Consider the following 24,006-nt stretch of genomic DNA (forward strand, 5'->3'; position numbering starts at 1 on the left):
TTAGGTGTCCGCGACTGTTGCCACGCACGCCTTCTCAAACATTCGGCGGAAGCACCGTTGGGATATTGATGGTTCATTAGGCAATTCGCTTCGGCGATATACATTGTTGCCGAGTGCGCCACATCTTTATCTCTGGTTTTGAACTGAGCCGGTCGTGACACCGACGTCGCTTGTTTACTGTTTATGGTCTGCCTTCGTACCAGTCTTTTGTTTATACGCTATTGATGGCTTCAGTGCTTGAGAAAACAAAAGCGACACCAGATGTAGCGTTTTCTGTAGCGTATTCGGGTGTCGCGTATTCGACTACTTGTGAAGGATCGTCGTAGGTATTTGAAAAGATATTCCAGAGGAAATAATAAATTGTTATAAAAATAATACAAAGAATGGTTTATTAAAAAAAAAAATTATTTAGAATGTAAAACTTTAAAGCATTCTATACATAGCTGAAGTTGGTCGGGACAACTTGCACAATAAGTTGTTGTTTTCTTTAAATTCGTTTGTGCCTTTGTTCGGTCCATTCGACGTCTTTTATTTGCATAATATAGTTTGCATGCGCGTCTAATGCTTCTTCCGTCAAAGACAAGGATTTTTTGTATTTTCAGACAACCCTAATAATTTTGCAGCTAACTCTAAATATTCTAATATTTATATCCTTCCTTGTTCCTTCCTCTATATCGAGTTTGACCGGTCACTTCATGTTGCTGCAATTTTTGCTCTGCATATCTATTAGTCTCTGTGACTAAAAGATTTATCACCGAACGAATGTCACATCAACGAATAATGAAAACACTTCACCTGCGCTAATGTCAGACGGCAAATCCATCAGAAGTCCGCTTTTTCCGGTGAACGGAAATGTCTGTTGCCTGTTAGCGAATTCATCCCATTGAATATTGTTCAATGAATTATCAATAGTCGAATTTCTCTTCTTCGTCTATGGCAAGTTCTTCCAACGTATCTTTGAGGTCTTCGCTTGCACATGCTTCCTCAATATCCGAGTCCGAACTCGATGACATTCTATTTATAACTTCTTTTCTAAAATTCACTACTTCGTCGTCACTACTCTCCTCACTTTCAAATATATTTTCACGCTGATTACTGAACATTTTGAGGATGAAAAAGTCACTGATATACATCTCACAAGTATACTTCTCGGCTAAATGAGAAACCTGAGACATCTGCCATGAGATCCCCCGGAACTCTAGCTGGAAAGCTTATCGCTTTCTCCATTTCAGAACTAAATAATCTTTTCTTTAGAATGAATCGAAGGCGATAAACAATGAATTCCCACTTGTCGCTCTGTTTACGTCTGCGTACCGGCGGTCGGATTTGGGCCCCGCAGGAAACATCGCCTAATCACGAACGTGTTAATTGTACGTTAATTCCCGTAGTTGGAACGAGGACTGTTTGCTTGTTCGAAGGACTTTAGTTAACTAAATCCTAAATTTTTAAATTATCTATAATTCTTAAATTATAGCGGGTCCTTAAGTTAGTTAAAAGTATCCTATGAAGATGTTTTGATATCTGACAATCATATTGCCCGAAGGATAGGGTCTTTGCGTAGCAAACCACAGGATAGAAACCATTGGAAGGTTTGCTGTCGAGTGCCGCTACAATGTCGGAGTTTGATCTGGTTCTACCTGATGGTTGGTGTTCTAGAATGATAATGTAATCTCGTCTAGGTGAAGCAGTTGACTCCAGGTATGTTACTTCTGGGATCTTTGTTGTGTGGTTCACTCGAGCTGAGACCCTTCCTTGGTGGGTGAATGAAAAATTTCGAAAGCAACAGTTCTCGCCTGTGTGTCAGATTCATGAACGCTTGGAATATTTTTCTTTCGCTCGTTCATTCGGAAGCTGGTTATTTACCTGTCCGAACCTTCTTTTGGCTTCGTTCGGTTTGCGTGATGCCAGTGTTATCGCTGGTCTCCGTGCTGCTTGTTTCTCTCTGATATATAGCTCCATTTCCGACGCGAGGTTCTGAGCTTTGGTCAGTGTACCTGGTTGACTTAGATAACTTACTGTCCAATCTCTTCTTTCAGGTTCATGATGTACGTTTTTATTGTGTCGGTTTTTTCTTCTTCTATAGCGATTCTTCTTCTTACAGGTTTTAAATGTTTGTGTCGAATGGCATAAATTAGTTCGTTTAATTGTTGTCGGAAGCGCATATTTTATGATTGTACGCTTTCCGTGTTTCCCTGTCTAGTCGTTCTAAGTTTGTCGCGGCAAGTGGTTACTGTATTTGGGATTGAAACGCTCCGCCTTAATGCGGAGTACCATTCTTCATAATTTTCGATTTCAACGAAGCGAGTACTTCTTTTCTTATCTTCAACTATTTTCTCGACAAAAATTCATTTTAGAAGCAATGGTTTTTAGTAGCATTGGTTTCTCACGTACCTGAAATTCTTTATGGAATCTTCTACGTCAACGTCGTCTCTTCCTTCCACGGTTTCTATTTGTTCGTTGGCAGCTTTAGCTGGTAGATTCCCTGGGTTTTCCGTAGAACTCCTTCGTGTTTGACAGGATGGTCCAACTGTTGGTTGCGGTACCAGTACAAGTTTTGCTGATATAACTGACACATCTTCCGAATCGTCGGATAATGTGTCTGATCCGGGGGTTCTAAACGAACGTCCACCAGATTCGTCTACAGTGAGCATGGTTAGGCGTAGAATTTTACTGGGTTTTCCTATTTCTTCTGTCCATTTCCTATTTTCTGTAGCTAACATTTTCAATTAATATTTCTTTTGCTTTTTTAAACTCTCGTATGTTATATAGGTACAGTACGTGTTTATCTGCTTGTATTCGTTATAATGGAATGATTCCGTGTTTGGAGTCTCTTCAGTGAGTAGTTGTACAGTGTCCTTCGGGTCTTGAAGGGTGATGTTTATTGGGGTTTTTTGCCTCTTTTTGTTGAGGCTGTTGTTTTGTGGGTTGTTCCGTAGGGAGACTGGTGGCCTGTCTCGGATATGTCTGGTTTTTCGGTATCGAGGCTCTTGGGGAAAAGCTCTCTGCGTGATTTGTAAGCGCTGCATCTTGGACGTTGAGGGTTTCGTTGTTGATGATGTACCTCTTGGTCTGTTTATTATTCTCTCTCGTACTTATGATTTCTTTACCTGACTTGCCGTATGATTACTTGCTTTATTTCGTAAGGTTTCCTTCTTTTACTTTATCAATTCTAAAGTACAGTTTGGCCTTATAGTTTCTTTTATATCTATTGTTTCAGAATGTCGCTGCATCTGCGAGTGTGGAGTCTCTTGTGATAGTAATACGTCGAATCTACTTCTTGTTGGCATTTTTACTATTGGCAAGCTTTCTGCTGAGTTCATGATTTCGTTTTTTCGTCTATATGCATCTCCCATTGTGCTCTCCTCTTTGCTTCTACATTCTTTACTGCTTTCTGCCCTTTTGTTCCTGTTCACCAGGTTTCGCGGAGGGTTGAGTTTCCGCATTTTTTAGGAGCCAAGGCTTGTATCGCTAAGAATTCTTGGTCGATTTTTGCATTTTTCTTTTATTGGCTTCTTGCATTCCGCTTATGGAGGGTACCGATTCATTGTTTTGCTCACCATATCCGTTGTCTTCTATCTTTTTTTCTTCTTTTATTTATCCGATTGTTTTCATAGTGAGGATAACACTTGCTCTATTTATCATATTTATTACCAAATGGCATTGAGTAATTTGACTCACTCACTGGCAAGTCGTACGCGTGATATTTTTTTGGGTACTGCGGTCCGACTTGCTCGGCTTCCACAGCTAACTGACGACAACCAGTGCACTCAGAGCGGTATGAACGTTTCTTATTTGTTTTTGGTGCCGAAAAAAACAAAATACTTAAAGAAATATGAAGTGGTGTAAAAATCAGTTGTACATTCAGATATATAAAAGTATGCGTGGCTTCAGTTTCAAAAAAGTAGCTATTGCTTCATGTACTTGTGGACTTGGAAGATAGCGAGGACGAAGCGGACGGAACTTCGTAAATTGATTTTGTTGAACCTGAAGTTTTGTATTTAAAAATTATGATGCTGCATTTATGACATGCTTTACGCAAGAAATAAATACGGTTTCTACCACCGAATTGAGTTCTTAAGTTTACAGGAAGCTTCCCGTGTCTTCGACGTGATAAATTTGGCGATCCCTCCCAGGATACTCATCATTTTCAACAGGAAAACTTCCAACCAACTCTACGGACGTTTGGCAACCGAAGGACTACGATCATTCCAGTTGACACGAGTATTCTACGAGCTCAGGTAATATACCATACTGGCTTTCATACGCCATAGAAATCGAAGACCTAGTTTCGATCCGAAATTTTCTCACATCACAATGACCCAGCCAACGACCACACCTTCAGCCGACATGAATTTGTCGCAACAAGTACTAAACCGACGATAAAAGACAGACAAGTTCAACCGGGCTCAATCCGCAATACAATGTTATGATGTTAGTATTTTGCTGTTGGTAGTTGGCGCAATGCAGTGAAACTCAGTGAAATATAGAAGAAATATTCGAGTATAGTTAACAAAATATATTTATTAACGTTTTGCGTAGAACTCACGGTTACTATTAACGGTTCGCGATTCACGATCACAAGTTCGACTTCTAGGCGATGCGTACGATAAAAATTCGGATAATAATTGTTCAAAATTGGTTGTGGAATTCTGGTCAGCTATAACTGCTAACTATAAACTATTGACTATCGACTCGCGACTGGCCCCTAACGGCTGACCTCTAACGACTGACCTCTAACGACTGACTCTCCGTCACGATGATGTTGCAGGGGAAAACTATGATGGGGTGTGTTTAATGATACGAGATCATCGGATTTGTCGCGGAAAATCTTCGTTAGGAAAGTGGGGGGAATGGGTGTTGCTGTTAATTGGTTGATTTCTAGGTTGGTGGTCGAAGAAGGGGATGGTAACCGCCTCCGAGAGGAAGTTGCTAGTGGGAAGCATCGTGCGTGAGGAAAGCAGATTTCCCGTATCTTCCCGTAGTAGGTGATAGATTTAGGGACTGTTAAAACATAGACTATTTGTTCCTTTGGAGAAACTTTGGAGAAAGTATACGCGTACCTATATGACGAAACCTCACAATCCATTGTCTGGGAAACGAAGCCAGAAAAAGTTCTATATTGTTGAGAATTGTGGATCTTGATGGCCGAAATATTGTTATGAAAACTTTGAATATACATTTGGGATTAATATTAACGTAGACATATATTTATTTTATAAATTTCTAGAATATTCATCGATGCACACTTGCACGCGTCTCAGTACTTTCTTCCACACCCGACCTTTAATCGACTGTTAACCGACTGAACTGTTTACATTCGTCTTTTTTTTTTTAACTTTGTTTATTAATTCCAGGATTTTTACATATTTGTTTTTACATAGTTTTTTTCCAGAATAAACGCTGAATTTTAATTGTAGGGTGGTAAAAGGCAAAATTACCGATACGCGACGGTACGACGTAGCCATGCATTATTACATTTTTTTTTTTTTTAAGATTATTATTGTGCCTTAAATTTAAGCCGTTGTTGCGCTGTGCTTATGTACGATATTTTAATTTATGTCCTGAAAGCCTGGACGCAAAAACAGGACAGTTCGCTAGCCTATTAGGGGGGGGGATGGGAGGGGAGGGGAGGGTATTTACATTCGTCTGTTTTTCAGACGCCGAGCGCACACATACCCCCACACACTGATACCCGCATACAAATATCTCTACTACGCATTTAAGCTAGTCCAGCACGCAACATTATACATATCTCAATATATATATCTAACTGCACGTCTCAAAATACCATTTTTCCTCATACATACATGTATGTTTTCTTAATTATTTTGTCTATTCGATATCATGAAATAACAAAACAGACTACTTCAGCTAACGCCCATACCGCGTTGAAAATACTCGTTCTCGTCCGATCACGAAAGTCAAGCAGCGCTGGGCACGGTTAGTACTTAGATGGGTGACCGCTTGGGAACTCCGTGTGGTGTTGGCTTTTTTTTACTTTACCAGTGCGTTTCCTTTTTTGTTGTCGTTGTTATTATCAGTTATTGTTTACTTGGGATTGTTTCCAGTCAATTGCTATCTCTTTTTCTGCTTTTATAAAGTGCAGTATGTAATAAAATACAGCAATTTAGTGGTCTTAAAATTAATTAAAAAGTTACGCTATCAGTTATGAATAAATTGTGTTATAATCGAACGATACCACACTATAAAAAAATATTAAAATGGATTATGAATTTTTAACTTCACTTTCTAGTTGTGTCATTTATCTTTAGTCATCTTTAATGTTTTTAATTTTACCTATATCTTTTTATACTTTTAATTTGATGTTTTGTATAAACAAAGCGTGAAATCGTTAAACAAAATCATTACCGTAAAATATAATTGATTACAAATAATTTTTAGACTTTGTTTTTCAAGTATTTGTAAATATTAGTCCTCCTTACGTAGAAAAATCCACGGTATATACAGCGTATATACCTGGCCTGTGCGCGGTGGACAGAGAAGCGTATAGCTCTCGCTCTGGCGCGCTTGGTTGGCTAAGTGTTAATAAGCTATGGTCGTATACATCAAGAAGATATCTTTTTAGCATTAAACAATCGTCACTATACGTCGTATATACGCTTACTTATATTTTCCGATAATGTATTCAATATTTGGAATTCGGAATATGTCGTTTGAAAGAATGCAAAAATACATGTTCCGAAAATTGCGACACAAACCGAAGGACGATGATTCCTGCGCACGGCGAAAATAAAGTGGAAAATGTAAAATGACATTTTTCGTTTTGTTTTCGCGAAAATCGATTATGAAATTGCCCCTACTTAACTTTACAGTCCATTTTCTTGAAAACGAAGCCAGGCAAGGTTTCACATATCTTTTTTGCCCTACAACATAATTGTATGTCTTGTAAATATTTTTTATTCAATAATATTTAATAACAAAATTGATTACTTCAACCAACGCTCATACCAAGCTGAATGCACTCTTTCTCGTCAGAGTGTTGTGAACCTCCCAGCAGGTCGGATCTCATTGGCCAAAAATACCAGGCCTAAGACTTGTTAATGAGTTTGCCAACTTATACAGTGATATTCAATAACGAAAAGTGATAAATAATGCTCACTATGAAAAAAATCAAGAAAAGAGGAGGAAAGAAGATAAAAAGAATGAAAAGAGCAACCAAAAGAAAAATACTACAGCAAGAATGGATCAAGAACTTTTTTAGCGACACTAGCTTTGGCTCCCAAAGGAAAAGGACACTCAACCGTCCGCGAAATCTGGTGAACAGGAATAAAGGGGCAGAAAGTTGTAAAGAAAGTAAAAGCAAAAAAGAGAATACAATAGGAGATGCATATAGTGGAAGAAACGAAATCATGACACCAGAAAGCTTCACAATCGAAGCAGATTCGAAGTATTGCTACCACAAGAGGTTCCACACTCGCATATGAAGCAATATTATCAAATAATAGATATAAAGGAAACTACAAGGCCAAACTATACCTTAAAATTGATAAAGGAAACGAACGAAAACCTACAAAATAAAGCAAGTAGGCATACGGCAAGTCAGGTAGAGAAGTCATAAGTACGAAAGAGAATAATAAATAGACGAAGAGGTACATCATCACCATCAAAACCCTCAACGTCGCAGACGCAGCGCTCATGAATCAAGCAGGGAGCCTTTTTTCAGCAACCTGGATACCTAGAAAACCAGACATATTCCAGACGGGCCACCAGTCTCTTCACGGAAGCACGCACAGAAACCAGCGCCTCAAGGAAAAGATACGTAGACCCCAGTAAACATCATCGTCCAAAACTCGAAGGACACTGTAAAACTCATTGAAGAGACTCCAAACAGGGAGTCATTCCATATTAAACGAATACAAGCAGATAATCACGGGCTGGACCTATATAACACACGAGACTTTAAGAAAGCGAAAGAAATATTAATTAAAAATGTTAGCTACAGAGAATAAGAAACGGACAGATGAAATCGGAAAACTCAGTAAAACTCTACGCCTCACCATGCTCACTGTAGACGAATCTGGTAGACGCTTATTTAGAACCTCCGCATCAGAAACATTATCCGGCGATTCGGAAGAAGTGTCAGTTATATCAGCAAAATTTGTACCGGTACTGCAACCAGCAGCTGGACTACCCTATCAAACACGAAGGAGTTCTACGGAAAACCCAGGCAATCTACCAGCTAAAGCTGCCAACGAATAAATCGAAATCCTGGGAGGCAGCCACGACGTTGTTGTAGAGGACTCCATAATGAATTTCAGGTACGTGAGAAACCAATGCTACTAAAAACCATTGCTTCTAAAATGAATTCTTGTCGAGAAAATAGTTGAAGATAAGGAAAGAAGTACCCGCTTCGTTGAAATCGAAAATTATGAAGAATGGTACTCCGCACTAAGGCAGAGCGTTTCAATCCCAAATACAGTAACCAATTGCCGCGACAATCTTTTAAAACGACTAGACAAGGAAACGCGAAAAGCGTACAATCATACAATATGTGCTTCCGACAACAATTAAACGAACTAATTTATGCCATTCGAAACAGACATTTAAAACCTGTAAGCAGGAGTATCGCTATAGAAGAAGAGATAATCGACACAATAAAAACATGCATCATGAACCTGAAAGAAGATATCGGACAATATGTTATCCCAAGTCAACCAGATTCACTGGTCAAAGCCCAGTACCTCACGTCGGAAATGGAGCTCTATCATAATCAGAAGCCAGAAGCAGGGAGACCAGAGATATTACTGGTATCACGCATACCGAACGAAGTTGAAGGAAGAATATCTTAGGACGAATAATATTACGTGAATAATATTACGTGAACATGTAAATAACCAGTCTCCGAATGAACGAGCGAAACTAAAATGTTCCAAGTGTTCATGAGTCGGACACACAGGCGAGAACCATTGCTTTCGAAATTTTTCATTCACCCACCATCCAGTTCTGTACGCAATAATTGATCGCCCTGGAGTCCGATTTTCGACCAATTACGAAGAAAATTCTGTACATCGTTCGTTGCAATCATTAAGTTACTATAACTAACAGCGCTTGCAGTAATGAACACTCAATATATTGATAAAGAACTCTAGCGTAAGTCGAAATAATAAATTATTATCGTTAAGTCCTTTCATTGACAAAGATGGCATAATAATGGTTAGAGATGATTAACGTACGCGAAGCTGCCATCTCATACAGCTAATTATTCAAAAACAACATAATCGCGGGTACACCGCGATTCAGGACACACTAAACGCAATCTGGCAATCCTTTGGGTCAAACAATGGCGACTATTTTAGAAAATTATATATATTATAGATATATATTATATATATTATTAAAATTAATATATGAAAATTATATATTATTATTATTATTAAAATTAATATATTAAAATTATATATATTATAGATATATATTATATATGTCGAATTGTCGTTTGGATTTCGAGCGCGAGACGATTCTTCGTTAGCATTTGTCATCATGATGTTCAATAAAGGTTGTATTTACATAAATTTATATTTCTTTACAAAGTTTGATAAATATTTAGTTTAACGGTTAACTAAGATAACAAACAATAAGTAAACAAATGCTTTTAATATTATTCTTGGGTTCTGTAACGAATCCACGGTCAACGGGAAGCTTTCTGTACGTTTTAATATATTTTTGATAGCACACTGACACGTTCGCTCAGCCACAGGGTTTCTCTAAGACTGACTCCAAGACGATGACAGTAAACTCTCCAAGGAGATTGCAAAATAAAAGACAGATACAGTTACATATATCAAATACATATCGATCGGGAATATCAACAAATTCCCAAGCACCGTAACTAGGCAGTTCCACATAAACCAGCATTGCTCCTGATCAAGACTTGATTGTTTATACAGCGTATCCCTTAACACTGGAACCTCCTTTGTAAAACATTTCGTTCATCCCGTGACCGTGGCTACGTTCGGCGACCAGTTATGTCACCCTGAGCCCAAGTATTGGGAAATCTTCCAAAAGAAAGGCCCGATGTCTCTACATCTCCGACATATATATATATATATATTATATATATTATTAAAATTAATATATTAAAATTATATATATTATAGATATATATTATAGAATATTATAGAAATTAGGAAATATATATATATATAATATCTGAATGTGTATCATATATAATATAATGATATATATATATATATACACATGACCTTGAAATGTTCTTGACCGCTTCACGTAGAAAAAATCCAATTACGCGAAAGCCAGAATTCATTTTTGAAAATATTCAGCTGTGACACTTTACGTGTCTCATCCTGTAAGATCTACGTTATTTTAATTATAGAAAACATAATGCTGGCACATTTTGCAAGTTTCTGCGAATAAACATATCGTCTCACGAGTTAAGGCAACTCTGTACAGCAATTAAATTCGTTTCAGCTTACCTAACTGCAAAAACAGCGAAATGCCTTTGTAAACGAGGATTGATTGTGAAACTTCCAGCAGTAGGATTCATACAGGATACGTATTGTGTATTCTGAATTTCTTTCAACGTCAATTTCGTCCTGTCGTACCTAAAATTCCATCAAATTGTTATTTCACGTTATTAATTTACAATAGCTGAGATTATGCTAACCTACTATTAAAAGCTGTAAAAACATCTGCCTCTAACGCATATCGCATAGCGAGAAAATAAAGAATATAGATAAAACTTCAGATGGCAAATAAGAGTCTACAGTATGATATTGAATTTTGAAAAGTAATAAAGGTAATTCTTAACATGTATTTTTGAATGAACGAATAAATAGTAAGTGTTTCGTTTACTTTGAATATGTTAATATGTTGGTTATATTTGCCAATCTAAAAAGTTGTGTAAGGACAAAACTAATTGGTCCAACACGATGATTCATCTTCTTCCATGGTCATTCCTTTAAACTTTCAACATTATTGTCATTCCTTAAAATAAGTCTGGATATTTTTAGATACAATCATTGGTGTATTTATAATGCTATGGTATTTGCGCTAAAACTGATTAGTTTAAATAACATTTTAATCTTATAAAATTAATCGTACGTAATAGTAAGAAAACCAGAGCTCATAACTATTACAGGTCAGCTTTTAAAAATTGTGATATAAGAATTCATCTTTGCTAAGATGATTTTGGTTACGAGTAATCAATCATTGATGACAGGAATTCTTTTTACGACGGAAATTTTATTTTGATTATCAATAAACATTACCAATGGCGAAATTTGTTTTTTATTACGTTCGACCATATAAATAATGATAATAATCAGTAAGTCTTACAAAATTAAAATTGAAATATTCTTATGCCAGTTGTTTTCAGATCCATGTTCATTATAAATAAATAATGCTTTTTTTTATAAATAATGGAAGAACGCATTGATGAGAATACAAGAAAACTATATAATCCCATTTAAAAAAAATCCTGCTTACTAAACAATATTCAAAACATTGAAAACTCGAAGAAGTAGTCGAAGAGTAGAGTTGTTAGCGTTGTCGAGTTGCGAGAGGTGTTAGCGTTGTTGAGAGTAGAGTTGTTAGTGTTGTGGAGTTGCGTGAGTGGTCGAATTAGAATAAAATTGTTACATTTAGTTCCATATTAAACAGTCGTCGTTTTCTGTCTAACTAATATCCGTATAACTAATTTATTGTAAATAAATTACAAATTATAAATAGTATCAGGAAAAAATTTATACCTAAATTTCCACGATACTACAAGTGGGACAAAGTAATCTTCAAGTAGGAATCATCAAGGAGAACCATGTTTGTTGTTTCGATTAACTTTGTCCTCGTATAATTCTTTTACGGATAGAAATAACTAAGTATTCAAAAATCCAAGGTAAACGAAACACCCTATATATGTTTTTCTCTTGTCGAAAAGTGCCTTTGATTCTTACTGTGAACCGTTAATCTTATTAAATTACAACTTTTTATGAACAGAGATTGCTATTCCACTTATGTCGAAACTTTCTATAGATAAAAATAAGAAACAATGAAAACATTCGTTTTGTGAAGAATACTAATCGTCCCGAAGATTTATTACAGTAGAACTCCATTTATCTGAGTTGCACAAAACTAGAGTTTATGCAATAGGATTTCACTGGCTCTCTCCATTACATTGTAATTTCTTGTTCAAATTAGGAATTAGCCGAAGTGAATGGATTCTATCGTGAGATAGTAGTTTACCAGAATAATGATTACCAGAATAATAGAGTTTAGATAAATGTAGTTCTAATGTAGTTAAATTTGTCATTCGAAATAATATCTTGCCAGTAGAAAGTAAAGAAATTGAACTTTCAGCTTTAGAATTCTATCGTAATATTTACATTATACATAATATTTTTATATACCATATAAAATAATTGTATATATAATATATTATAATAATATTTATATATACCAGTGATTGTAGTCAATATGCTGTCTAATGAGTGTGTGAGGTTGAACGGTTCCATATGTATCGACTTCGGGCATATTCATATCATCGATGAAATATATTAACTTTTTCATACCAGGTGGTCCATAATTTCTACCAGTCTTTTTCTCCAAATGCTTTTCCATTATTCGTTGTAACATTTCTTGAATATGTAATTAAACTTTTAATTATGTTGTAAAAAAGAACTAAATAGAAAATGTGACAATCAAGAAACACTAATGAACAATATTTTGAAATCGAGAAACAATATGTAGCTTTCTTTTTTCTTTTTTATTAACACATTCGGTACGGATGGAATCTACAGTTGCCAACATGGGCGAACCTCGCTTTGGGAAATATAGTCCCAAGTCTTTTCAATCAATTGCTAACCTTTGAAACATTGTAGAGGGAGTTCATATGTCTTGTAAATAGATAAATACAGTAACAAGAGAATTTGCCTACACTAGTGATATCAGTGAGGACAGGGTTTGAAATTTGTTAAGGTCCTATCTTTAAATGGGTTTTTTGTAAACAACTATGATTATAATTATAATTCTGTAAATAAAATTTTGCAAATCATAATAATAATTCTGCAAATAAAGCTGCAAATTATAATAATTCTGTAAATGAACAATGTAAATAAATATTTGTAAATAATAATAATAATTTTGAAAATAAACAGTTGAAATATTATATGTATAGATTTCATAACCTAAATGTATCCCACAGAAATATTTTTTTCAAAAACCATAGTTTATATAAAAGGCTTGTCTAAACGACAAATCCCACTCCCATACCAAAATGTGGCAAAAAGAACATTTTCTATTGTTAAATATCTTTTGCAATATCTTTTGAAATATAACGGCATATTGATGCTGAAAATATAAAAAAAGAAAAATTCATTTCTCCAGATTCTCTTTGTCGGAAAAGTTACTACGAATGTGTTAAAAAAGTCTTAAAAAATCAGAAATATAGAAAATATAAAATATAGTTTTCACGTAAAACTTTGTTTCCAAGAAAATTTATTATTGAAAGAACTTGAGGAGCGTGTAAACGGGTAACACGTAGCTCGGTTTAATCGACTGTTTACTAACAGGTTTTTTTTGCTTTGATTCTCTTTCTTTGTATCAACAGTTTGGAAACGCAACGGTCGACAACGATTCTCACGTTTTTTTTTACTATTTTTGAACCGATTTTTTGTAACAAGATGAAACGCAGACGTGAATAGAAATATTAATTTACTGTGGCATTTGTTGACACTTACGAGACAAATATTTGAAAGCGATGCATTGCGATGGTACATTGCGATGCATTCTATCGATACTTAGGTTTCATGGTACATGTACAAGGTGCATAGATCGGTATCGGCGAATCGTTATCAGATGTAACTTTGTATCGATGCAGGAATTAGGATACTGTCAGTTGGTAAGTAAGGCCCAATTGGGATACAAGTTTCAATGTGTAGAAGGCAGCACTGGTACCAAATATAATTTACGGTAAATTCTCATTATATTTTGTTTTTCAATCCTTGGTCAATCTTTACCGAATATATGTTAAAGAGCAGAATCACCCATATAATATAATGGCTCGGTTCTTTTGATCCAGTCTCTTTAATAACGCGGAATTAGAAAATCAGATTCTCTCAATTAACGACCTTTTTACCTATTTCCTTCTAGTCTTTAATTATTTATTTTCTATAATCAACATATTTCTTATTATTGATAATAAAACTTGAGTACACTGTAGTGTACTATAGCGAATAGTACTGTATTGAATAGAATAGAACTAAATGAATAGTACTAAATTGAAAAGAATCTGATAAATTGAAACTGATATAAATTTAATGAAACCTAGATGTCCATGCATGCATTGCAACATATTGCAACATATCTAACCTATATTATAGTTATATTAACCTTAAAAACAATTTTCTTGGAAACAAAATTTTGCATGAACAAATAATCTGTATTTGACATTTATTTTTTTATAGTACGGTTTTATATTTTATATAAACAGAATATTTGAAATTAAATTCTTTTAAGTATAAATATATATTTATAAATATATATAAATATATATAAATATAAATATATATTTATATATATATATTTAATATATATATAAATATATATTTATCTACATAATTAACTGCTCTTTAATACCGATGGCAGTATGTGAATTAAGAAAAGATAATAATTGTGAAACATCCGTTTAAAAATTTTCCTGAAAATAGAGTAAATTAAGCTAACACGGTAGAAGTTTGTTTATCAAAGTTGGTTAGAGGACAAAATATTGCGAATAGCCGATAATCGAATTCGGATAATAAAAACTCATTTGCTACCTCTATCAACTACTGCTAAGTTTCGATAATAAAAATTGACGTTTAGATATCTGAGGTTGATTAATAATTTCAACGTAAACTGTGTTAAATTATATATCAGTTTAAAGAAAATACACCGACATGTACGACTCTGGATACGCGTTCGTATAACTGAAAGTGTGCTCAAGTTTAGTTCGGATAATAAAGATTCTGTTACCAGTTCGCATAACCAACCGTAAACAAAAACTGGTTCGTACAAAGGGGTTTCGGATAAACGAACTTCTATCGTGTGTAATAGTAATGGTGCAATTCGCCTAAAATATAAAATTATAGTTCTTAAAAACATTATATAACCATTACAGAATAATCTCCTCGCGGAGGTTAAAACTGCGTTGATAAAAAAAATTATGTACTCACTACCAGTGTATATAAATATCAATGGGAAATAAAGGTCTACAACACATTTCGATCAAAATTGAGTTAACAATACAGTATGATTTTACAGTCTCTATAAATCATTTTAGTACACACAGATTGCCGATATTGCAGTAAAAAGGTGATGTAATTTTGAAAGCAAGAAACGTGTTAAGTGTTTGAAATTTGTGGAAAAGGGAATTATAATAATAGGCATAATTATAATAATAGGAATTATAATAATTTTATCTAATTAAAATAGTTTTAGTTAAGTAGTTTTGAATTATTCCGCTTCATTGTAATAAATACTGAAATAAAATGTATCATTACGCCCTCTAGCTGTTCTGTTAAGTCTTTCAATGGAACAAGCGTCTAAGGTACAGGAGAATGTCATCACAACATTAAAGAGCAGTGTATAACCTATAAACCGATTTATCTCGGAATGTGTCAAATGTTAATTAGACCCTTATTACCTTTGGTATTCAATTAACTGAATTTTGATTACCGGATGTAGTATAATAATTAAGAGGCACGTTGGCAATATTATAGGTATCCGGAAGAGATGCAAGCTTTTCGGCAATGATTACACTTTTCCCTGATCCCGCCGCACCTATCAGCATTACCGGCACACGTTGTTGTATGAAAACATCCAGGAAAAAGTGTAGGCGGGCAGTTTCTCCAGTTGACACCAAAGTAGACTATGAAATGAAATCGTTTATGAGAATTTGAAAGGTTTGAAAATATTCATAAAAATATTCAGACTCTGTACAGTCTATTTCTATCCTCTATACATTTTTAGTAAATATACAGTAACCAATTTAATAATAATATACAGTAACCAAATAATATACAGTAATATTATATCAAATAATATACAGTAACCAAAACTGTATTACATTACGTTACACTACATTATACAGATAATAGTAGAAAAACATTTTCGCACTTTTTCACGATATTTGGCCTATAACTGTAATAAATTTAAAGACTTTCACATCTTTCGATTCAGCATGTATATAACTGTTTTATGTCTTCAAAGTGTGTTGTTTAAATCTTCACTATAGGCTCAGGTAAAAATTGTAGACAAATTAAAATTTATTCTTTTGCCTGTACCACCCTACAGTTAGAATTCAGCGTTTATTCTAGAAAAAAAATCATGTAAAAAAAATATGTTAAAAACCTGGAATTAATAAACAAAGATAAAAAAAAAAAAGCGCTCTAGGTTTCGAACACTCGGGACCCGGGTTCGCTTCCCGGCGCCCGTGATATCCTACTCTTCTGCCACGCATCAAAATAGAATAACTAGCAGTGTCCCAGCAGCGACATCTACAGCCGGCAACTACTACTATCACCAACAACAACATAACACACACACACCTCTACAACATCATTTATGTAACTATGTATACAGCTATATGCGTCACACATGCGCATAAATTTTTCTCATGTTGTCATTATGTTTATTTGTAGGCTTATCTGGAGAGTTAGTTAGAAGTTAAACTAACTAGAGTTCGAGTCATGATTTTCCCCAGCAAGTGCGCAGATCTGTTTATACCGTGCTTGGAAGTGTTCATCTGATTTTCACCAATTACTTTACATATTGGTAATGAAGTTATTTTTTTGTAATAAATATTTATAATACACACTTGAGAAATTGTGTATCTTGCTCATTATCGTTAATATCAGTTCATGTCAATCATGCTAATTATCGATAGAAATGATACTATGTGCTTCCTTTCGTGAGAAATTGAAATGTGCTAATCGTGATCAAGCGACTGAAATCTGCTACTTTTCGTAACGTACGTCGGTACGTAACATTACTATGACGATATTATTCCTAGACACTTATAATATTAAATGTAAATTATAAAATGTTAATCAAATTATTTGATAACTTTTAACGAGACAAGGTTACAATAGGAACATTTCGTCGAAACAAAAATATTCATGTTGTACTATTATTTACTTAAATGTTCGTGGTATACTTAACCTTTTGTGGTCTTTTTTCTTTCAAATTTAATTCAATTGAACTAAATTTTTAGTGACGTCCGATTCTATACATATCTTCGCAATGTTTTTTCAAAATTTTCTTAAGATGCCCCTCGACATGATATGATATTTACAGATTAACCTTTGCATACATATATTATGTTACATATATTTGGTTATATTTAATGACATAGAAAATATTTCACTGTTTGTTTTCATAGAAAACCAACTGTGCGAATACTTCTATCTCACACTGTGTATTGTATTATTACAAAAATATTTATTAGCCAGAACTTTTTGTAGCCATTATATATATATATATATATATATATATATATATATATATATATATAGTTATCTTATATATAAACAGTTCATTCGTTTACATTGTATCTACAGGGTATAAACAAAAAAGTGAGCGCTGCTTACAGGATTGATTGTTGATACGAAGAGAACAATAAAAAAGTTGACGTAAAAATATTTTGTTTCAGGATCTTTTTCAGGTTATAAGTTATATCATTTACACTAATTTTTTACCTAACCTTTTATCTTTTTACACTAAATTTAACCATTTTATATTATTTTCCTACTATTGGCAAGAATGTTGTATCAGATGCGTCGAACTTTCCTTATTAGCTTAGTCACACTGTCATTCTCTCCAAATCTTTCACTCTCAAGGTTCAAAACAAATAACATTCGATACAGATGGAAGACAACCACTTCATCCTTTGTCCCTAAGTGAGAAACGTAAAATGTGAGTGAGATAGAGAAGAAACTCTCTTTGTGTTTAAAATCAACCTTGTAAGTAACGCCCACTTTTTTACATTTTTATTTTGCATGCTATTATTGGGCGATTAGCCCTTTCTGAGTCATAAAGCACAAACGATCTATGAAATAAGCGATGCGTTTAGAAGTTAGCGAAAAACAATTTAGTCAACATGTATTAACCCTTTGAGTGCTGTGGGCGCATATAAGTGTCTGGCGAAAGCTATCGGTGTGGACTAAGGACATATATATGCGCTTTCTGTAAGTGCCCGGCATGGGCTAAGGACGCATGTATGGGTTTTTCAATTTTTCCGAACACCTACGCAGAAGTAATACTATTACGTTTGTGTGAAATAAATATAAATGCATTGCTTACGGCAGTAAACAAATGCCAATAGTGGCTCGTTATTGTTGAAGTGGTCACCACTTGTAAGAAAACTCCACATCTGGTTTTTTTAGTTTTCTCAAGCACTGAATTTTTCACACACAACTAAATTATTAACTTGTGTTATATTTACTAAATTTAGTTTTCTAGTTTATTGTTTTCTAGTTTATTACCCAAATTCTAGTTAACTGTAAATTTCAATGTTTATAATAAATAATTAAAAATAACTGAAAAATAACGCTCTTGAATCATTTAATCTCGTGCGAAAGAATTACTATAACTTATTACGATTTGCGCTTTGAATAGTCAATCAACAGAGTTCAGTCTAACGAAAAAGTATTCCGTCCACAGCGATCATCAGCGCTAGACGCGCGCCGTCCGTACGGACGACATAGGCCGCGAGTAGTCAGCACTCAAAGGGTTAATTTTGTAAAAGATAGTTTAAAGCATGCGAGTGAGTAAATCTCACTTGAATAAGGGCTAACAGTGTAAACGGCGATTACAGGATATTCTATACATTACGAAAGAAATAGTAAAAGCCACTTTTTTCAACCTTTTTTTATGTAAGCTTGAAGTAAAACTTAAAAAAGCGCGTTTTGTAGATTTATGTCATACACGTGCTGAAAATTTGACGCAGAAACAAGCGAAAGGCATTGGAAGTTTTAATAATCTTTAGATTTATTACAGGTATAGTAGAAGAAGAATTATTTGTTGCTTAAAATAACGTTAGCCCATTTCGATGAAATTTTCAGCATGTATGTATTGTCATAAATATACAAAACATACTTTATAAGTTTAAGTTTTTAAGGTTATGAAAAGCGACTTTTACTATTTTGTTTGCGATTTCGAATCAACTGAAAGTTTTTCAAAACTTTTTACGTGCTATGTAGTAAACTAATCCATCTAACTTTTCGAGAAAAGCCAAGTCGTTTGGTTCAATTTTAAAAAAGTTATTGTTATAAAGGGTGGGCGAATACGAGTGTGAGTACATTGTTGAAAAACAAATGGCGCTTTGTCCGCAGGAATATAACCTGTCGCTATACATTAGCTTGTCCCAAAAGCTTCTTTCGTTTTATAAGGATATAATAGATGCACAATATTTTTTGTTTTACATTATTTTATTAGATTATGTATGATCCATTTTGTTCTAGTAGAACGCATCTTGTGCATCTAAATACGAATGTGGGGCATCCATTATTTCCTTACAAAACGGAAGAAACTTTTGGGACGACCTAATATATATGTCGCACCTTCATCATAGAATACACAGTAGTAACATGGCTTGCATTAAATCCTATATATAGAGATTTATGACTCTTATTTTACGAATAAAAATGTCTTCCTAATTTTTGCTTGCCATGAATACGTGGCAGACCTCCTTTTAGAAGAAGATGGAAGGGGTACCTTTACCTTAGACACATCATAATATATTGTTCTTCTTTTAGTAATTTCTTTCCTATTTTATTTCTGTTAATGGAAAATTTGTTTTGTAACATTTATTAGGTATAGAATTATCAATGAATAGCAAAACATTTTTTTTATTTCTTTTCAACTATGGCGGCGATGCGTGGCATGAGTCGCACGATAAAAATATCTTCATTCATAGACGTTATTGTTACCAATCTTTTTCCACAGAATTAAAATAATTTCCTCAAAAATCCATCCACTATTTTCACTAAAACGAGTATTTTTTAAAATCCTTATGTACTTCCGTAACTCACGTAAAACATGAGAATTTCTAGTTTTCTGGTTTAACTGAGAAGTGCGTAACGCTGATGGATAGGTGAATTTTACATGGCTCATTGCACATCGCCATTTTGTTGAGAATAAATAAAAAAGGTTATATTTCTGTTCATTAGTAGTCATATAATAAATGCCGTGAAACAAATTTTCTACCGAATTCATAAACTCGATGGAAATAAAAAATAGGAAAGAAGTAGTTAAAGAAACGTATGGCATTTCATGTGTCTGATTGTATTCGTCGCTTAAAATATGGTCAGCTGGTTTGTCAGGTGTTCGTGGCAAGCAGAGGTCAAGCAGAATCGTCTGTTTTTAAAGTACGAATCATAAAGTCATAAGTATTAATTTACCATCTTGTACTCAATGTTGTACTCAATGAGATTCTCTCCTTAGTAGTACTCGTTCAACAGTGGTAGAGTAAACATTTCTTTTTACTATTTTAACCCTTTGAGTGCTGTGGGCGCATATAGGTGTCTGGCGAAAGCTATCGGTGTGGACTAAGGACATATATATGCGCTTTCTGTAAGTGCCCGGCATGGGCTAAGGACGCATGTATGAGTTTTTCAATTTTTCCGAACACCTACGCAGAAGTAATACTATTACGTTTGTGTGAAATAAATATAAATGCATTCCTTACGGCAGTAAACAAATGCCAATAGTGGCTCGTTATCGTTGAAGTGGTCACCACTTGTAAGAAAACTCTACATCTGGTTTTTTTAGTTTTCTAAAGCACTGAATTTTTCACACACAACTAAATTATTAACTTGTGTTATATTTACTAAATTTAGTTTTCTAGTTTATTGTTTTCTAGTTTATTAGCCAAATTCTAGTTAACTGTAAATTTCAATGTTTATAATAAATAATTAAAAATAACTAAAAAATAACGCTCTTGAATCGTTTAATATTGTGCGAAAGAATTACTATAACTTATTACGATTTGCGCTTTGAATAGTCAATCAACAGAGTTCAGTCTAACGAAAAAGTATTCCGTCCACAGCGATCGTCAGCGCTAGACGCGTGCCGTCCGTACGGACGACATAGGCCGCGAGTAGTCAGCACTGAAAGGGTAAGGTAGAAACACCGAGAGGCTCGTAACATTCTTCACTTCATAGCTTTTTAATTTTTAGACTGAAAGTTTTTATTCGAGGATCAACTACAACAGAAGACAGCTACTGATCAACCATCGATATCAAATTTCCAGAGTTAAGGACAGAACGATTTCTCTACCCGAGCTTGAAACAGACTAATCGAATAGCGAAGTAAATTTAGATTTGACACGTTGCCTTCTAAAGGAACTTGAAAATAGCATTTTCATTGACATACTAATATAAATTAAATAGGTATATGCTTGGAATTAGACGTTATTTATAAGCAGTACTCTCATAGAATTCTATACAGGCATTTCTAATGATTGTAATGAGATATTTATGTACTTATATTATACGCAATTTATGTTACACGTATTATATTATATTTATGTACTACGTACTTAGTAATGTTTTGAAGTATTTATAATGAAGATAACAGTGAAAAGATAAGAATGGCATTATATTATGTAGTTATATAAATATATATATATATATATATATATATATATATATATATGTCGGATTTCGTTAGAAATTTTGGGCGTGAAATAATTAATAAGTATAACAAAAGCTATTGACAATGTTCCTGGGCTCAATAACGAATCCACGGTCAACGGGTAAACTCTTTGTACAATGGAATACATTTTGTAGCACGCAGACACGACAACTTAGAAGCTGGGTTACTTTCAGACCCCCTCCAAATCAATGACAGAAAACTCTCCAAGGAGATTGCAAATAAAAGACAGATACAGTCACACATGTCAAATACATATCGATCGGGAATATTAACAAATTCCCAAGCGCCGTAGCTAGGCAGTCCCGCGTAAACCAACATTGCTCCTGATCGAGACTCGGTTGTTTATACAGCGTGTCCTCAACATCGGTACCTCCTCTGTAAGACATTTCGTTCATCCCGTGACCGTGGCTACGTTCGGCGACCAGTTATGTCACCTCGAGCCCAAGTATTGGGGAACTTCCTAAAGAAAGGCCCGATGTCCCCACATCTCCGACATATATATATAAATGATAATTACATAATATAGTAATAATACAATAATAAATGATATAATAATCATTATGATTAATAATCATATAGGACATAAAGGATTAAGGAACGGACGAGGAGAACTGATAAATATAAGATGCCAAGACAAACTACAGCGCGTTGCAGAAGTTGTCGACAGACAGGGCACACCGCGAAAAAATGTCACATGCATTTATGCGTCTATTGTGACAAAGCAGGACATATGGAAGATGAGTGTAGAACCTTGATGAAAGATAGTGAAAATGGACGAAGGACTGTATCGCAGATTATCGAGTGTTTAATGTCTCCTTCGAATTCGAAAGAAGATACAAGACGCAAACCACAAGTACATCGCCGTGAGAACCAAACTGTAACCCGCAAACGATGCAACGCGAAGTCTAATAAGAAAAAGATAGACGCATCTACAATAGGGCATTACCGTTCAAAGTTAATAACTTCTTATAAAAACGTTGTCGAGATTAAAGTTTTTTGGTTTAGGTCGTACTAGTTTTGACAACTGCGTAACGTTGATGGATACATCAATTTTACATGGCTCATTGCGCATCGCCATTTTGTTGAGAATAAATAAAAAAGGTTATATTTCTGTTCATTAGTAGTCATATGATAAATGCCGTGAAACAAATTTTCTATCGAATTCATAGACTCGATAGAAATAAAAAAATGGGAAAGAAATAGTTAAAGAAGCGTATGGCATTTCATGTGTCTGATAGTATTCGTCGCTTAAAGTATGGTCCGCTGGTCTGCCAGGTGTTCGTGGCAAGCAGAGGTCAAGCAGAATCTTTTGTTTTTAAAGTACGAACCATAAAGTCATAAGTATTAATTTATTAACTTGTACTCAATGTTATATGTAATTCATTGAAAGGTCTAATTTGTGTATTACATGGCGACGGGTACATGTGATTTCGGATAACACTATTAGTTTAGAGGTTCGCTCAGCTTAAAACTCAATGTACGTCATTATTTTATTGTTATAATAAGTATGGGTATTGCTGCATGCTACCTGTTACTTTTCGACGTTATATCGGGATAAAAATAAAGTTAAATACGTCTACAAATCATGCGTGTTTCTCTCTATCTCACGGGTTTCCAAAATTAGAATTACACTGTTCTCATATTACCTATTATATTTTTTATCAATTGATTCCTCAGCGAGTTAACTTCTGAACCCAAATTCACTGTATTCTTTTTCGATGGAAAAGGACCAGCATTATTAAAGAATTCAAATAACAATCCTATTATACAAAACATAGTTGGTAAGTTAAATTAAATCATCATATTTCGTACTAGTAATATCAAAATTACTATAAACGAAATCTTCACACGAACCGAGATATGAATAGCTATATTGAAATTCAATTTATTTAAACTGTTGTATTCGAGGCTGATATCTAAAATCCCTTATTGTCTTGCAAAAATGATTAAATTTATTTTATAATTTTTATCTATGTCAATTCTATATTGATTTTATAGTCACTCTGTCTGCTTAACATCTTCAATTACAACATATTTGAACTGCTTTGTTAAGACGTTAAAAATGATTATTTTAATAGTTATTTTTAAGCCAAGTTTATAGTACTGCAGTATCTGTTCTATTGCGGAGTGTTAGATTATATTAGAGGCATTCTTATCATATTTCGGTTGAGTTTCATTCATAGTCAGAAGAACTCCTAATTTCTAGAGTTAACGAAGAAGTCTGTGTTTTCTCTGCGTCTCAATTACATTGACGCACCACAAAACGCTAATCTGGAGTTCTACCCCTATGGAAGTAACTTGTATCGATGCCTTGGGTTCTCTGGCTCGGATAACGTATAT

General features: G+C 34.3%; 1 long non-coding RNA gene and 1 other non-coding gene across 4 annotated transcripts; both read left to right on the forward strand.

Moving 5' to 3' along the window:
* Nucleotides 1–550: 550 nt before the first annotated feature.
* On the forward strand, nucleotides 551–23,250 carry LOC105666672. Of its 3 annotated transcripts, none has more exons than XR_007227193.1 (5): nucleotides 551–4,238; nucleotides 16,653–16,785; nucleotides 21,059–21,127; nucleotides 21,189–21,401; nucleotides 22,246–23,250. It is a non-coding gene; the product is annotated as an uncharacterized LOC105666672 (long non-coding RNA). The 3 variants fall into 3 exon arrangements; XR_007227192.1 differs by lacking the exon at nucleotides 551–4,238 and adding an exon at nucleotides 16,436–16,577; XR_007227194.1 differs by lacking the exons at nucleotides 551–4,238; nucleotides 21,059–21,127 and adding an exon at nucleotides 16,436–16,577.
* LOC125386838 lies at nucleotides 5,871–5,989 on the forward strand. The gene has a single exon (XR_007227277.1). It is a non-coding gene; the product is annotated as a 5S ribosomal RNA (ribosomal RNA).
* Nucleotides 23,251–24,006: the final 756 nt, after the last annotated feature.

This window comes from Bombus terrestris, chromosome 17 (assembly GCF_910591885.1).
Source record: "Bombus terrestris chromosome 17, iyBomTerr1.2, whole genome shotgun sequence".
NCBI classification, from domain to species: Eukaryota; Metazoa; Arthropoda; class Insecta; order Hymenoptera; family Apidae; genus Bombus; species Bombus terrestris.